Source organism: Rhinolophus ferrumequinum, chromosome 6 (genome assembly GCF_004115265.2).
Source record: "Rhinolophus ferrumequinum isolate MPI-CBG mRhiFer1 chromosome 6, mRhiFer1_v1.p, whole genome shotgun sequence".
In the NCBI taxonomy this organism is placed as follows: Eukaryota; Metazoa; Chordata; class Mammalia; order Chiroptera; family Rhinolophidae; genus Rhinolophus; species Rhinolophus ferrumequinum.
The window spans coordinates 53,412,902-53,430,437 of NC_046289.1; the positions used below are offsets into that span (position 1 = coordinate 53,412,902).

Genomic DNA, 17,536 nt, shown 5'->3' on the forward strand with positions numbered 1-17,536 from the left:
TCTCTTTCAAACTCCCTGAGATCAGAAACCAGTTTACTTTGTCCATTGTCACATCTGCAGTACCTAACAGTGCTTGACTCATTGAATGGGCCACAGCACCACTGTCTGTTTTCTGATCTCCTGCCCAGCAAACTCCTGGTGACAGCCCTGACGGCATGCAGCGGTGGGGAGGGCTGTGGGCCCTCTCCCAGTATGGTGGCATCAGTCATTAGCAGTTGGTATATCTTACGACTGTTTCTCTATACATGAACACAGGGCTACTTCTCCTGTTTTAACCTCCATCATCAACAATCTGGGGGTCCTTCACTCACCTGGGGAACATCCCTCAAAATCATCACCCTATGGTGAAATCTGTTATCCCTAACTCTGAGATCACTGTTGTGTATTTGCATGGAAATATTAGATTGAATGTATATTCAATATTTGGCAATTTCATATTGTTGTTCTATAAATTAGACACATATCTGAGAAGCTAATTGTACTGTAATGCCAACTGTGAGTGGTTACAGACTGGAAGGATGATGGGGTGGGCAGGTCGGCCTGGGAGAGCTGGAATTTGGGGTGCAAGTAGAGGCATTTCAGTGAGATGGACCAGATGATAAGAGAAGCTGGTCTAGAGATACCAATCATTTTGCTCTGTTTAGAAGTGAACTTATTTGGTTCAGAAGTGCTTTGCCTGACATCCCCCAGAGGCAGGTCCAAGACCACTGTTCAGACTCCACACCATTGGAGGAGAAATTTCGCTGCCTCTGAGTGGGAACCTGGTGGCCCGAACCTGCTTCACAAGCCGACCCACACACAAACCCGCGGGTGCTGAGACAAGGAAGCCACTGGGTGGCAGCAAAGGCTCGCAGATGTCGCCTTACTGTACTTTGCTTTTGTTTTAAAAATCAATTGCTCTCTTAGAAATTTAATTTTGCGTGATTTTTTAATCCTAATAAGACTGTACGACCAGAGACCCCGTTAGTCATTTCTTTCCAGAAATTATTTATTTCTCCCCTGCCATTTCCAAGAATGTCAGAACTTTCCCTCGTCCCAGGAAGGCCAAGTCCAGGCCGACCTGAGTGAGGAGAAGTCGGGGCGGGATGGACAACCGCAGAGCGGGACACGCGGGGCTGAGCCGGGCCCCCGAGGAACACCCCCCGACCCCCGCCCCCCGGGCCTCAGGAACCCCCGGAACAACTTTGCAGCTACTCAGCACCTCTGGCTACAAGGTGGAGACACCGATCATACCCTGGAAAACACCTTTAGAAAATAGCTTTTGGAGAAGGAGATTTGGCGAAAGTCACCAAACCGTACGTCGAGCCTGAAGTAGTTTGTAAATGTCATCCCCGTGTCTCAAAACGAAAACAACCCCCTAAGGTTTTGCGTCTTCCAGGAAAGTGCAGTGGAGACCTGGCTTGGGCCAAAGTAGGCGAGCGGGACCTTTCCGGGGCTCCGAGGACCCGTCAGCAGGTGCTGCGGTACCGGGATCCGCGCGCAAGGAGGTGCCCGCACCGACTCGGGCGGGGGTGCTCCTGGAGGTGACAGGAGGAAGCGGGAGGTGGAGGGTGGAGAGGAGGTCCCGCCCCCACCTCGCTCTCCTTTACGGGAAGTGATGTGGGGCCAGACGGAAAATACCCGCCAAGGACCCAAAAAAGGCCAGTAGCGGGTGGCAGCGGCGCGCGCAGAGGCAGAACGGCGTGGGGACGGCGGGGACAGCGGGCCCAGCCAGGTGAGGCGGGCGGCTGCGGGCTGCGCCCTCCAGGTTACGCTTCAGGCGGGAGGGCTGAGCAGGGTAGCTTGCGAGCCGCAAATCCGGCCCTGGGGCTGAACTCGGGGCTGCGGCTCCTCTGCCCACCTCTGGGAGGCTGAGCCGGCCAGAAAAGTTGCGTTGCTTCTCTCAGGCCCCGAGTGGCCATCGCACAGCACAGACCCGACAACGACAATGTCCGGGGATGGGGTTCAGCTTGGGCGAGGTGCTGATGAGGTGTAGTCCCAGGTGGGGACGGGGTCTGAGGTCACCTCTGCGTGGCATCCAGGCGAGAGTCCCCGTCAGTGGGGGAGGAAACTTCACTAGCAGGAGAGGAGGAAGGTCCCATGCCTCCAGCGCTGCCCTGTAGTTCTTTCCTCCCTCTTGTCGTTTTCAGTTGAATTCTTGAATGTCTTTACACCTTTGATGGTCAGGGTCTGGATTGCAAACTGGCTGGAAGCGAGAGGGTTCCCCTTTCTTCTGACGGTCAGACCGAAAGCCTTACCTGGCAGCCAGGCCCTCTGGCACTGGTGGTACTGCTGATGTGATGACAGGTTTCCGCAGCTATTGCCAAAGGCTTGTCTCTGTGTCTCAATAGATCACCAATTAAGCAAGGTCAGGCAGAAGTGAAGGGAATCTGTGAGCCCTTGACTCTTGCCTTCCCAGCCCGTGGTTCCTTCTGGCCACACGGCCTCCGAATCTTCTGCCACAGGGTTCTCCTCCTTCCCACTGTGGGCTAACAGCTGTTTTTTCCTACTGAATGGATTCTCACTTTATGGTTGGCTCATCATTCAGATGTTGGCAGGGCCGTATAAGTTTTCTGTAATTATCACTGATTTAACTTGTTGGTCCTTCACTGTTCCTATCCACCTCCCCTTCCACCCCCCCCCTTTTTTAAAATTTGCTTTGGGGGAAAACACAGTCTGGAAAACAGGGTTTTCTGCAGAGAGTTGGAAATGAAGGAAGGTTGATATAATGCTGAAAGAACTTGACTGAGGACCATTTTTTTCTGTATTTTATGTTGCTTTTCATTTCCTTCCTTCCTTCTTTTCTTCCTTCCTCCCTTCCTTCCTTCCCTTCCTTAATTTCCATGGCCTGCTTTGATATTTAATTTTAGTGATGTATAATTATTTATTTTTTCTTTTGTTGCTTGTGCTTCTGGTGTCAAATCTAAGAAAGCATTGCCAAATTCAAAGTCATAAAGATTTATATCTATGTTTTCTTCTAAGAGTTTTATAGTTTTAGCTTTTACATTTCAATCTTTAATTCATTTTAAGTTAATTTTTGTATATGGTATGAGGTAGGGGGGTCCAACTTCATTTTTTTGCATGTGGATATCCAGTTCTCCCAGCACTACTTGTCGAAAAGTCTATTTTCCTTTGCATGATCTTGGCACTTGTGTTGAGAATCATTTGAATGTAAGTGCAAGGGTATACTTCTGGACTTTCAATTCTACTCCATTGATCTATGTCTATCCTTATGTTAGCACCATACTATCTTAATTACTGTAGCATTACGTTTTAAAATCAAGAAGTGTGAGTCCTCCTACTTTGTTCTTCTTTTTCAAGATTGTTCTGGCTATTCTGGATCCCTTGAATTTCCATATGAAATTTAGGATTCTCAATTTCTCAGTTTCTTCTCAATTTCTGTTGCCTTGGTTTTAGAACATGTGTAAGTGTTCTAGAGTGGGAAACAATTTCTAGGAATCAGACTCTTGATTTTTTTCCTCCTAAACCTACATTTTTCTTAGTCTTCCCATTATCGGTTATAATGGCAACGCCATTCTTCCAGGCTAAACACCCTGGAGTCACCCCTGCTTCTCTTCTTTCTCTTGTTCCCACATCTAGTCCCTCAGCAAATCTCACTGGTTCTACTTTGAGAGTATATCTACTATAATAACCGTTTCTCACCAGTTCCACTGCTACTACCAAGTTCCTATCATTTCTGTCACCTGGATTACTGCAAAGGCCCCCTACAAGGCCACTCTGCTTCCGTCCTTACCATTCTACAGTCTGTTCTCACCACCGCAGCCAGAGTCATTAATTACTCTGCTCAAAACTCTCCGATGGCTTTTTATCTCAGGAGAAAAACAAAGTCTCATCATGGGCTACAAACCCATTACATGGTATGTAACTTCATTTTCTATTACGCTCTCCTTTACCTACTGTGCTTCAGACAGCCACAACTCAGGACCTTTGCACTTGCTGTTTCCTCTGCCTGGAATGTGCTTCCTACAGATGTCTGCATGGCTTTCTTACTCGTTTCATTCAGGTCAAATCCATTTCTGTAGAGAGGCCTTCTTGAACCATCCCATCTAAAGTAGCATCTCTCACCCCTCCATCATTTTCTGCTCCCTTACCTTGCCTTATTTTTCTTTAGGGTATCTTTAATACTAACTGTCCTCTCTCTCTCTCTCTTTCTCTCTCTCTCTCTCTCTCTCTCTCTCACACACACACACACACACACACACACACAGTATTTCTTTCCCATTGGTAGAATACAAGCTCCATAAAGGTCAGGAATTTTTCTTGTTCACTATGGTCTGCATACATTTAGAATGGTTTCTGGCTCATAGGAAGTACTCAAAAAAATGTGATGAATGATTGAAAAGGGAACGAGAGACTGAGAAATGGAGATCACTTTGCTATTTCTCACTGTTCCTTCCCACTTTAAGATAAGCAATGTCTACAATTATATTAACATCTAAGTCTCTATTTTTCTATCCTCTTATTTTCTCTAAGATAATGCCCTTACCCTCCTTGGAAAGGGAAAGATCAAATAAGTAGAAAGGTGAGGGCTCTGGCCTTGCCACAGCGGCAGTGGGAAACCCTCTTCTCTGTAGCCTGGATAGCTTGGTTGGGGCCATTTAGCACCTGTCTCCAGTGATTTAGCTTCTTAGATGGATCTAGGGAGAGAGTGAAATTCCTTTGAAATTCAAGAAAATGGAAATTCATTTTTTTTTCATTTTAAATTTCCTTCTTGATGAATACTTTATACTGTAGTAAATTCATTTTTCTCTGCCATCTAACTGAAATTGCCAACCTGGAGACTCATTTTGACATTTAATTACACGACTACTTTAGGCTGTCAGCTATTTATGTGTTTGTCCTTATTTCCACGACTAGATCGTAATATCCTGGAGACAAAGCAGGACTTCAGCTGATGTTTGAGTCTTATACTGCAAGGTAGCTTAGACAAAAGAAGTGTTCAATGAACTCTTGCTGAGTGTACCAATAAGTTAATGAATAAACGTGGATTTATTTTCATCTTTGGAAACTTCTGCTCTATACGTTTAATTTTTCTTAGCCAACAGCTGCAAGTACCTGTTTTAGTCCACCGTATCCTGCTACTGCTGATAGAGCAATATTGGCTACGGTTGAGTGGAGCTTCCTGCTGCCCTTTCCCAGACAGAATTGAATTAATTGGCTTCTAGTGTATGGTGATTAATCTTCCATGTTATTTTAAAAATTAAATTTTGCCTTCCATTGTTACTTAAACTTATCTTGCTTATCTTGGAATGTTTCCTATTTATGTCTTCACTGCAAAATATGAAAAAAAATTATTTTTATATATACTATATAAGATATATATATATATATATAATTTTTCTAATAAATTATGATAAGTTTGATACTTCCTGAAAAACAAAACAGGGCTTTCATGTTTGAAGTGCGAACCCCTAATTACCTAGATGGAGAGAATCCTTTCACAATGTATATGTATGTCAAATCACCGTGGTGCATACTTTAAATATCTGACAATTTTATATTGTCAATTATACCTCCATAAAGCTGAAATTTTTAAAAAAGTGTGAGCCCCTGAGAAGCAAGATTGTCTTGCCATTGTTAAAACAGAACTGCCTTCTGAAGAAAGCAATTTTTTTCTTTCTTGCTGCCTTCACTTTTTATGCGTTGTGCAGTTTTTGCGTGCATCGTATTTATTCCGCTGCCTCTTGGTGAGGAAGCTGGAGTTTATGATCTGGTTTCCCTTAAGCTGATTACCTTGAGAGCAGACAAGAGCACTGAGTTGGAGGAAGAGATAAAGGGCTTGTGATTAACTTTACGTCCACAGGGTGAGATGTGTGGAGCAGGGAGCATCCAGCTTACTTCCGCCTCCCATCTGCTCAGACAGTGCAAGGGACACCCCACACTTCATGCCTCACTTGCTCAAGAGGAATGTTGAAAGTTATTCCTCCTTTCCTGTTTTTTTTTTTTTTTTTCCTTTATGTATGCTACTCTTGGGAAGGTCTCCCATTTGGTGCCTCAGCCACTCTTAGAACCACCCATGTGTATGGAATCAGACTTCTTACTTTTACAATTCAACTTTTAATGTGGGATCAGAGGTAGGGTATAAGATTTAGAGAAAAAAAACCAATTTGCATTTTGGATAGACAATAATTTTTTTACTATAAAATGTAATGTTCCATACTTATACTAAAAAACTACTTGTTGTTTTTTATGAAATGCAAATTTAACTGTGTCTTGTATTTAATCTGGTAACCTTATTCTGGTAAACCCATGTTTATGCATAGGAAATGCATTGATCGTGATAATGTTTGAAGAATGACTGAGCAATGACTCATTTTGGTGACTGCATATTTGTCCATTTTAAGGAAGGAGAGGACTTGTAAACTCAAGGAATATTAGAACTAGAAGGAAGCTGGGGAAGATTTAATTCTGCTCTAGATTTTTGTAGTTAAGGAAATTCACATCCAGAGACATTAAGTCACTTTGTAAGATCACACAGTTAGTGGCAGAGCCAGAACTGCAACCCTAGGTCTAGTGGTTTGTCTGCTACATGTCTTCCCTTAAGAGACCGTGTCTAAATTGCTTGTTTTTGTGTTAACCCTTAATTACTTTTGTTGCTAACTTCCCACAATCCCTTCATCACCATGCTGTCCTTCTAGTCCCCAGATCCAATATGTGGCAGGCAAAGCCATTCTCATGAGACACCCTTGACTTTTTTCCTGAGGGCCACTAACTGTCGAAAGCCACCATTTGATTGTATTCCCTGTGAGGATGCTAACAAGCCGATCGTTTGATAAGTTTTTATTCCTTTTAAGGTCTTATTAATACTTTTGTCCCTTTTGAGTTTTTATTGTAAGATGCTTTGATTTAGGTGGACTTACTGAGAGTAATTCTGCAATAGCCAAGTACTGTTTTATTGAAAGCCTGCTTGTTTTGTGTGGCTTATTGCTATGAAACGCCCCTTTGTATTTTGGTAGAACAAATATGGAAGATATGTGCAAGAACCAGCGTAGGCAGATAGTTATATGTGACTTGCCCTTTAGAGATGTGTCCTTATAAAACACTGGGTTATTTTATTATTATTTTAAAATCATTTGTACCTATTTAAGAAAGCAGCCTTGAAAATGAACATGCATCCCCTGACTGCCACTAGAAGACCATATTTCAGAGCCACTGATCTTGTTTTTTCATAGCTTTGTTGATTAATTCATATAAAGTCTTACCAGCTGCCAGGTCAAAGCATAATAATAAAATTGGTTGCCAAGAGAATAAAAAAATCTGTTTGTTCTGATTAACTGCTTTATCTATCCTGCCCTGATCCCACCATCTGGGCAGCTGATCACATCTTATCTGAGTGTGGCTAGTTACATATCTTCTGTGTATTTGTATCATTAAAACCAAAGACCGGGTCTCCATCCACTAACTTAAGATGATGCTGAGGTATTTTTATTCTTGCTGTACTGCCCCTACTGTGGGAGGAATGAGACATATACAAATAGGTTATGACTTAAATGTTCATTTGAGGTACCTGAGAATTTTTTAATATAATCTGTGTTTACAGTCAGGATTTCTTTGTGTCTTGCTATGTGTGATTACTTTTCATAATGCAGCTCACTACTGCAAGGGAGTGACCCCAAAAGTGAATAAAAAAGGTTTATCAGCCCTTGGAAAAGATAAGGGATTGTCATTCCAGTCAGATACTGGACCAAATGTGTCCAAACAAGCTGCTGGCTGTTCCTGGCAGGGCTTCTGTCATCAAGGCCAAGGCCAACTGTCCATCCCCCACTCTGCTTAGGCACCGAGGGCTGTCAGGTGGGTTTTGCTATTTCTTCAGGAGTGACTCAGCCCCGTGTTCTGAAGCTCCTTCTTGACTGTGGGGGAACCGACATAGCTGGGAATTAGTAGGCTGCTTTTTAGCCTCTAATATTGCCAATAATTAACTGTGATATTACACCAGCAGTTCTCAGTTGAGGCTGATTTTGACCCCCTCCTACCTGGGGGGACATTTGGCAATGTCTGCAGATGTTTTGGGGTGTCACAACTGGGGAATTACTACTGGCATTTAGTGGGCAGATGCCAGGAATGCTGCTAAACATCCTACAATGTGTGGGACAAAATATCAGTGGTGCCGAGGCTGAGAAATCCTGCATTAGACAAATCATTGAATCTCTCTGGCCTGCAGTTTCCCGAGTTACACATTCTCTCCATCATGTAAAGTTTACTAAGCCTAACTTCACCACTGTTGTCTATTAACCTCTCCCTCACCCCAATTCTAAGTCATTAAATGTAGTGTAGGGCCCAGGACTGAGAACCACTGCCCTAGGAATCACTCCGAGTGAGGTCCTCGTAGAGGGGCCAGGTTAGCCATTTGAGAGGAGTGGCCCCTGTGGGGACAGCCTGTCATAGGAAGTGAGAGCGGAGCTGCAGTGCCTGTCGGCCCTATGAGTCAGCAGAGGCGGAAGCCTGCCGGAAAGACCACACAGAGTGTGGAAGTACGCTACCTTCATTCCTCACTGCGCTCTCACGGCCTCAGCATGAGCTCCCAGCTGCCCAGGAATCTACTTCCCATTGCCCCCACTGGCCACCAAACCCTTGTGCCAGAGACGCCAGAGTTTCCTAAAAAACGGGACAGTTTCTTCATTAACACCCCATTTCCTGCTTAACTAGAGCCTCTCTGGGAGATTAAAAATCAATGACAAAACCTCCTCCATTGAGTCATCAGCCCATTTTACCCCCCAGTTAGGAAACCTCATTGGTTACACTCCTAGCATCGTGTAACTTAAGGGCCAGTAGCACGTTAGAAACCATGTAGGCCAGCCTCCCCTGCACCTCAGAGGTTCAGAGCTGTGCCCAAGGTCGCATGGCTAACTGATGGCAGAAAAGGTTCTGGAAGATAGGTCTACTGCTTGCCCTGTGTTATTTCTATGCCGCTATGTGAACATTTCTTGATTTTAACCAGTTGTAAAATGGGTAATCCAAAATTGTGTTGTTTTGTTGCTCAAAGGAAGTGACTTTCAGATGGAACTTTACTAACAACCAGTGTTTCTTTGAACGCTTCTGAAATAATTATCACCGGAAGTGAAACAGTATATTATGATTTTCACCGATGTTAAAGCAGTCCAGAAATATCTTTGAGCCCGCTATGGCTATGTGCCAGCTACCAGTTAAAGACTACCATTTCTTGCCTGTATTGATGCTTTTCTGGTCCCACTCTTGCCCCCATCATGCACTCGTCCCCCACCTCCTCTCCCAGCCCATTCCTCACACAAAGCTAGTGATGTATAAAAAAATGTAAATCAGATCATATCCTTCTTCTGTTTAAAATTCCTCAGTCACTTCCCACTGCTGTTGGTATAATATCCAAATATTCTAACCCTGGTCTGTGAGGGTCTCTGTGATATGAGCCTTGCTGGCCTCCATCACCTCCGCTCATCCCTGTGCCTCCATCTTCTAGCCTCATCTACTTCCTTTCTGTTCCTTGGAAATGCCAAGCTCATTCCTCCCTCAGAGCCTTTGTGCTTTTCCTTAACTCTTCCTCAGTTCTTTTTCTCCCAATCCTCACCTGGCTGATCGCGGCAGCATTCAGATTTAATTTCAGATGTCACCCCCTCAAAGAGGCCTTCCCTGATCACTCTGGGGAAAGGAGCCTGCAGTCACTCTCTATTCTATTATTGTGTGTTATTGTCTTCAAAGCAATTTTGAAATTATTTTATCTTTCTGTTCACTTATTTATTGTTTGTCTCTTCTTGCTAAACTGTTCTCTCCGTTTGGGACTTTGGTTTGTTTGTTTGTGAACTACTATATGCTTAGGACCTAGAATAATGCCTGGCGCATGGTAGATGCTTCTAAGTTAATAATGTATGAATGACAGAGTAAGTAAGCAGATGGTGTTAGAGAAGATTGCTTGGTAGATTCAGCCCTATGTAATTCCTGTTTTGTCCTATACGTTGGACTTTATTTTTTAAACTAAAACCAGAATGCCAGTTTATTGATACATGAGAAATGGAACTGGATTCTTTGCTTTGAGGACTACCTATAGTAAAAACTCCATGGGACGCAAATATGAAAGGAGAAGGCTACTTGGTAAATACAGACTCAGGGCACAGGGAGTTAGAAACCAAAAGGAGAGCTCTAGTGCTGGAAAAGCCCTGAAAAATCACATGGTAATGGCTCCTCAAAACTGGCTGCCCTGGAAAATCACATAGGGAGATTTTATTTAAAACATGCCTTTTAAAAACAACATATTTTTCAGTTTCTTCTTTGGAGATTCTCACTTTTATAGGTTTGGTGTTAGGTGTAGGGAACCCATGTTTTATTTAAAATGCTGCTATAGTGATCGATGGTGCACAACCAGGTTTGGGAACCAGTGACCGAGCCCATCTCTGTTCCCAGGTCAATAACCGAGGTTCAAAGAAATCATGTGCCTCACGCAGGGCCACACATCTGGTGAGCGGGCAGTTGACACTCGACTCTCCCAATCTTCTCTCTGTGCTGTTAAAAAAATATAACAAGAAAGACTCTTCGTAAGACTCAGCACAGCCTCGGAAATTGTTGGTTTAGTACTTTTTTCTTTATTTATATGTAACTAACCAGTCTCCTGTCAAACAGGAAATGCATACAGCATATGGGTAGTTTTCTTTTCTTTTTTTTTTTAATTTATCACCCAGTGTCAGATCACTTAGATTTTAGATCCTGGGGCTGTAGAGTGATGATCAAAATGTGGTTCTGAGGCCAACAACGCCAACACGATCTGGGAACTTGTTAGAAATGCAGATTCTCAGCCCCACCCCAGACCTACCTACCGAGTCAGAAACTCTGGAGATGGGGCCCAAGTGTATGTGAAAGCCATCCAGGTGATTCTGATGTACAGGGAAGCTTGAGAACCACTGTTCAAAGGGACGTTTTACAAGCCAACCATTGGTTAGAACTGCTGGCCTCGGCCTTTTAGTTGGTGACTCATTAACATTGAGGCCTCCACTTAAGCCAGCCATCTGCTTTCCTTGGTGACATTTATTCAAAACAGGGACTATGGTTGTAAATCTTCATTAGAATGCCATCCCCCAGAAAGGAGGGGGAATGGACTAATACTTCATTTGAACACCTGCTGTGTGTGAGGCACCCTGCTTGAGGCTATTACTTGTTATCTCACTTAATTCTCATAACCATCCTGCTACGTATGTATTTTTATCCCTCTTTTACACGTTGGGAACTGAGGCTGGCAGAGGTTAAACTTGGCCTTTCCTTTAGGTTATTTACCTAGTTATTGTACATTTTGCTGTTTTCTCCCTATGGCAGCTGCTCTCAAACCTTATACATAACCAGGAATCTCCTGGGAAGCTTGTTATAAATGCAAATAAATGCCTGAGCCTCCCTCTCAGAGATCCGAGTTCAGATGGAACCCAGGAGTTTGTATTTTCATCAGGCGATCACCCCAGCTGACCCTGTTGCCACTAGTATCAGACCAGACATGGAGAAATTCAGCCCTGGATCTGTTTGCTCTTTCCACAGTGGTTGGACCAGATGTCCCTCAAGGCTTCTCTGAGATTTTGTAGTTCTCCAGTGTTTTGCGCCCGCAGGCCTTGGGCACTGGGTGGGGACTTCAGCAGAAGAAATATGACCATGGGATGAGCGAGCTTGAGAGCCCACGTAGAGACGTCTCTTGTATGCCTGGCTGTTCATGCTCTCTCTGCTGCCTCTTAGAGGGTTCTTAGGCCATGTTTTGGCTTTGAGTAACTTCTGATCCTTTCCGTTATCTACACCAAATTGTGCAACTTTTCTTATAGCAACTTCACCCTTGTATTGGTGGGGTGCACAGATGTGAGCAATTATCTCCAGGCTGTAATTAATATCTATCCAGTCCTGAGTTACTTCAGCTTTTGAGGTCAGAAATGATGTTTCATCTGTTTGAGGATAAGAGCCTTTCTTTATCAGGGATGGAATGGACATATTTAGTGAAAGAGTTGTCAGTCCATTAGAGACAATGATTTGGTGCCATTAGGAAGGAAAAAAGTAAGATGCAAGTTTAAAAAAGAATCTCAGGTATGATGCCTGATGTCTTATTTTGTGAGGTGGCATGGTGATTTCTGTCCAAAAGTTTAGAAGCAGCTACTCACATAGAAACTCTAAGGCTTCCATTGTGTAAAAAAGAGAGGTGTATCAAAAGATGGTAGAAACCTATCAGGCCCTTTGCCCAGCACAGAAGTCAGCAATGTTGAAACATGAAATTCCTTTAATATGCCTTGGTTCCTGACACAAATTGTGGACAAGGGTGGAAGGAAATTCACAAAAGCGAAACATTTCAGCTTGCTGGGATCCACTGTATATAAGGCAAGTTATTTTTGCCAGTAAGAAAATGACCAAGATACACGTTAGGTTTCTAAGAATAATTTGTTTTGCCACGGATATTAGAGTTGATAATAATTGAGTACAGTAGTTACCATTTATTGAGAGTGTACTGTGTTTCAGGAAGTATACAAAATTCTCTCATTTAATTCTCAACATACTTTCAAAGTAGATGTTATCCTTCATTTTATAGACGATGAAACAGGCTCAAAAGGATTAAGTAATTTGTCCAGTGCTGGGATTGAGGTTTCCGGGGATTCAGGACTTCCAGTGCTAAAACTCAGACAGTTTGGGGTAAACTGGGACGGTTGGTTACCCTGAGTGGGCCCACAGTTATAGTTAGGAAGTAAGCCCAGTGTGTTCTGAGCAGTCCTTTTTTTTATCTTTATGCCTTCCCTCCTTTGTTCTGCAGATTGTCCAGAGATCATTTGAACACCTGTCTGAGGAGAACACCTGCATTCTGGAAGTTAGTGCGGAGGTGGGAGGCGGCGGTGTCTCAGCATTTTCTGTGTAACTTCTCACTGCCTCTCCTGTCTCTACTGTCCCCACTGAAGTTGCCTCTGAGAGCCTCCAAGAGTTTGCCTCTCAGCGTGTTACTCTCGCCAGAGTCTGGTTTCATTTGTGCTGGAATGGAGGCGTCACAAGACTGGCATCAAAGCAGACTGCCACCATTTTTAGCTCCAAAGGCCTGAGCCTTTCTGGAGAGTCTGTGTTGAGTTGCTTCTTGGTTTTCCTTGCTGGCAGATCAGTCAACTTTCCTGGTCTGCTATTGGTTACCTTTTGTCCATCTTTCCGTATTTTGTTGCTCTTATTTCCACTCACTTTCTGTTTGTCCTTGTGAATTTATGTCTAAAAGAAATAAAATTCCCTTTGTTGTTATATTAGTGAGATTTGAGGAGGCAGCAGAATTCAATGTGTGTGTTTTGTGTGCCATCTTTATCCTGAAGTTTGAAAGACAGTTTAGAAAGCTTTCCATGCAAAGGGGTATTTTCGTTACTCCACTGGGAAGACCCATAGTTGTATGAAAAATGGGGCTGTCTAAATTTTATTTGCTGCTCAAAGTGTAATTCTAGGACTAGGAGCATTAGTATTACCTGGGCATTACCTGACTGCTTGTTAGAAATACAGAATCCTGGGCCTCACCCAGACCTGTTGTTAAATCAGAATTAGCATTGTCACAAAATGCCTAGGAGAGTCCTCTGCACGCTGATGGTTGAGAAGCACTAATATGAAATTGTACTTAATTTCTACTCTGTGGGGACAGAGTCCCAGAAAGCAGTTCCCAGGCTCTTGGCCTCATGTGGAAATGTGCTGTCTCGGTTATTAGCTGGCCATCAGCTATAATCAGATGTCCATCTGCTGTGGCTGGGTGGCCATTAGCCACTAATATAACTTCCGTGGCTACACTGGGGGGTTGGTTGTGGGTTGGTTGGCAGAGAAGTGGACAACAGATTGCGGGTCGTGTGACTCCTGCTTCCTGTATCTCCAACCCAGCCGCCAGCGAGAAATAGTGGTATGAACCCCCATCCATGGCTCCATTGGTGTTCCTTTTTGGCCTCACCATATCCTGCATTCTTGTGCTGGGGGCGGGATCTGAGACCCTGCATGACACACTCTAATTAGACTAAGCTAACTCTAATGAATTTTCATCTGGGATTTAAAAATCTTGGTACATTCCCATACTAAATTATTTTTCAAATCCTAGAGTTTTCTGTGAGATAATAAAGAGGAGTACATAAATTTTCACGAAAATGCATCCTTTCCCCCTTTATAAACTATGTCTGTCCATCTGAGTCAGTATGACACTCGAACCAAAACTTGTGTGTCATACTGGTTATGTTCAGGCTTTTTTAGTTGCCCACAGTTCTTGAGGTTGGTGATGGCATTTTGTAGATTGTAGAGGATGAGTCTTCAGTGACACTTTCAGCTGCCGAAGTGAGAGAGTGGTTTTCCCTAAAGGCAAAGCATAGAGTCATTAATTTTCTGTCCAGCGTCTATCGCAGTGACAGGTAAGTGTTCAACAATTGCCTATGGGATAAATGAATGAATTCAAACACAATTCCTGTCATCAAGATATTCACCAACCAACACTAAATAAGTTGGATGTTTATCATACAGGGTTGACCAGTTCGAGGAAAGAGTACATGTGGAGAAGGGACATCTAACTCAGCACCGCTCCTCACAAGGAGCCAAAGGTCTAAGTCTCTGGGTGAACAGAGCTTGGTGGGTTCAGAGCAGTGGCTCTCACGTGCCATTTACCAGAATCACCTGGTGGCCTTGTTAAAACACAGACTGCTGTGCCCATCTTTAGAAATTCTGATTCAGTAGGCCTGGGGTGGGCCCAGGAATGTGCACTTTTAACAATTCCCCAGGTGATGCGATGATGCTGATTTCACATTTTGAAAACCACTGGTTTGAGAATTACAAATAGTTCTGGTGGCTGGAGGCAAGAGGCAGGGAGTGGTAGGTGGGAATGAAGGCAGAAGGCTCGAGGAGTGGGGATTTCATTGTGGAAGCTGTGGAGAGCCATTGGCAGGTTTTATGGAGAGTGATGGACCCCTGTTTGCCTTTTGGAAAGATCACTTGGGCTATGGTGTGGAGAATGGATTAGTGTTGAGGCCAGGTGGGAACCAGAAAGCCAGGTGGTTGATTGTAGCCATTTACGTGAGAAATAATAAAAACTTGGAATAAGGGCCAAAGGAGAAAAGATCCTCAGGACAGGTCGTCAACTGGAAGTGGGAGAGGAAGAGAAGGAGGAGTCTATGAGGGCCATCATTGTGGAGACAGAGTCCCAGAGAGCGCTTTCCAGGCTCTCGGCCTCATGTAGAAAGGTGCTGACTCGGTTATTAGATGGCCATTAGCTGTAATCAGGTGGCCATCCACTGTGGCTGGGTGGCCATCAGCTGTTGCCGGTTAGCCATTAGCCATTAGCCACTAATATAACTTCCATCGCTACGCTAGGGGTGGGTTGGTTGGTTGGCAGAGAAGCGGACGGCGAATTGCGCATCGCATGGAGCCTGCTTCCTGTGTCTCCAACTCAGCTGCCAGTGAGACTATAGTGGTATGACTCCCCCATCCATGGCTCCATGGGTGTTCCTTTTGGGCCTCTCCGTATCCTGCGTTCTTATGCAAGGAGCGAGGCCAGAGACCCTGCATTACAATCAGATTTCTAGCTGGATGTGTGTGGGGTTGTGTTACTCAAGACACAGGGAGAGAAGTGGGTCTGAAGCAGGGTCTGGGGAGAGGAGCAAAGCAGGTAAGTCAATGGCAGGACATGTTGAATTTGAGATGCTAGCAAGATATCTGGGTGCCCCCACTTCCTCCTTCAAACAGTTTTACTGATGGGTCTGGCCAGTAGTGAGAGTCCTGGTAAGTCATCTAAGCCCCATCCCTTCTGCCACTTCATTTGATCTCCTTTATTGTTTGTTTGGATCAGGCATTGTATTTGCAAAGAAACAATATTAGTGTAACCTTTGGAGGGCTTGAGAATGAGATACTTTTAAAGATGTTTTCTTAAGAAACCAGATGTTCAACTTTTTTGATTGGGGAAAAGACAAGTCTTGAAGTACTAGTCTTCTAACTCTAGAAGAGGTCAATACAGCTGCTTTCTGCCTGAGAGGCCAGTCAAATTAGGTTTTAGTAAGCTTGAAAGGGTAAAATCACTTGACTGGTCTGCAGACCATATGACGAACAGCTGAGACTAATTAGCTGGATTGTGGGTTTTTAGAGGGATGACTGGTTTTGAAAGTTAATGGAGCAAACTGCTTTCAAAAGACTCTTTTGAAGAACTTTTGTAAGTAGGCTATTCTGACTTTAATATTTCTCTTTGCATTAGACAAAAAGTAACCTTTTTGAAGAGGACATGTGATTGCAACTTGTCTAATTGTTGAAGTGTTGGGAACTCCGGTTTCTAAAGTCTTAGAAACTAACAACCAACAGTTCCTACTTTGTCAAGGTATGGTTTTACATTTATCTCCTTTTTTCCTTTTCTCTTTTTGGTAGAGGTTTGAGTTCTGCCACACCAATTTTGAGGAACTTAAAATAGGTGCAATTTAACCTAGAATACCATTGCACGTGTTAGTGTGTTTTTAAACCAAAGACTTCAAGACGTCCGCTAAATTTCTTGGTTTAAGTTTGAAAAGTGCATTTTCAATTACCAGAGAGTGGGTTTGAATGCTAACAGCATTTTTCCTTTCTTTTCTGTACTTTAATAAAGTCACAGGTTTTTTTTCCTCCTCGGGTAATACGTTGAATAAGAGCTAATTAAGGAATTGAATTGTTCTGAGAGTCTTGTTCAGTGTCTGAGGATCTTATCCACGAAAATTCAAGATTTTGTTTTTGATATTGTAAATAACTTTAATGGAGGAAAGCTTTACGTTACACATGTGTTTTAGTATAAGGTGTATTTCTCCTATGAATTAAATTTGCCTTCAAATTGTTCATTTTGTTAGGTTTGGTAATGGCATTGTGGTTATGTAAGAAAAGTTCATATATTTTAGGGATGATTAGAGACAGTATGCAGGAGTATAAGGTCTGGGTGATGAATGTGATGGGACATTTCACGATATAATTCTTCCTACTTTTGTATACACAGTACTAGTTTGCTAGGGTGGCCATAATGAAGTTCTGCAAACTGAGTAGCTTAAACAACAGAAACTTATCGTCTCCCAGTTCTGGAGGCTGGAAGTCTGAGATCTAGGTGTCAGCAGGGTTGGCTCCTTCTGAGGGCTCTGAAGGAAGGGTCTGTCCTTGGCCTCTCTCCTTGGCTTGTAGTTGGTTGTCTTCTTCCTGTTTCTTCTTGTGCTCTTCCCTTTATGTGTGTCAATGGCCAGGTTTCTTCTTCTTATAAGGACACCAGTCATACTGGATTTGGGTCCACCCACTTGATTACCCCTCTAAAGGCCCTATTTCCAAATAAATTCACATTCTGAAGTATGTGAATTTTGGGGCAAGCCAGTTCAACCATAACAGAGATGTCTGAAAGATTTCCTACTATCACATTTTAAAGATTTGCCTCCAAAAAACATTTATTAAGCCAAGTGCTCAGACTGTGCAGGATGTTGAGTATGTGAAGACGGATGGGACATGGTCTCTGCCTGCTAACATCGGTTTCATCGAATGCGTGGATGTCACTTCCTAAGAGTGGATGTGTTTACTCCTCTCTTCCATTGAGTTGTGGCCACTTTCACAGTGGGGTGTCCCTGGGGACACAGTC

General features: G+C 43.5%; 1 protein-coding gene across 4 annotated transcripts in view; it reads left to right on the top strand.

Annotated features, from left to right (window-relative positions):
* Positions 1 to 1,316: 1,316 nt before the first annotated feature.
* RAB27A (RAB27A, member RAS oncogene family) overlaps positions 1,317 to 17,536 on the top strand; it is a 67,651-nt gene continuing 51,431 nt past the window's right edge. The window contains exons 1-3 of one of the 4 annotated variants that reach the window (XM_033108693.1): positions 1,321 to 1,714; positions 12,734 to 12,799; positions 16,157 to 16,276. The gene's annotated coding sequence lies outside the window, so the exon portion shown is untranslated. Of the gene's footprint in view, positions 1,715 to 12,733; positions 12,800 to 16,156; positions 16,277 to 17,536 lie in introns of all 4 variants that reach the window. The other 3 variants (XM_033108691.1, XM_033108692.1, XM_033108694.1) reach the window with 3 other exon arrangements.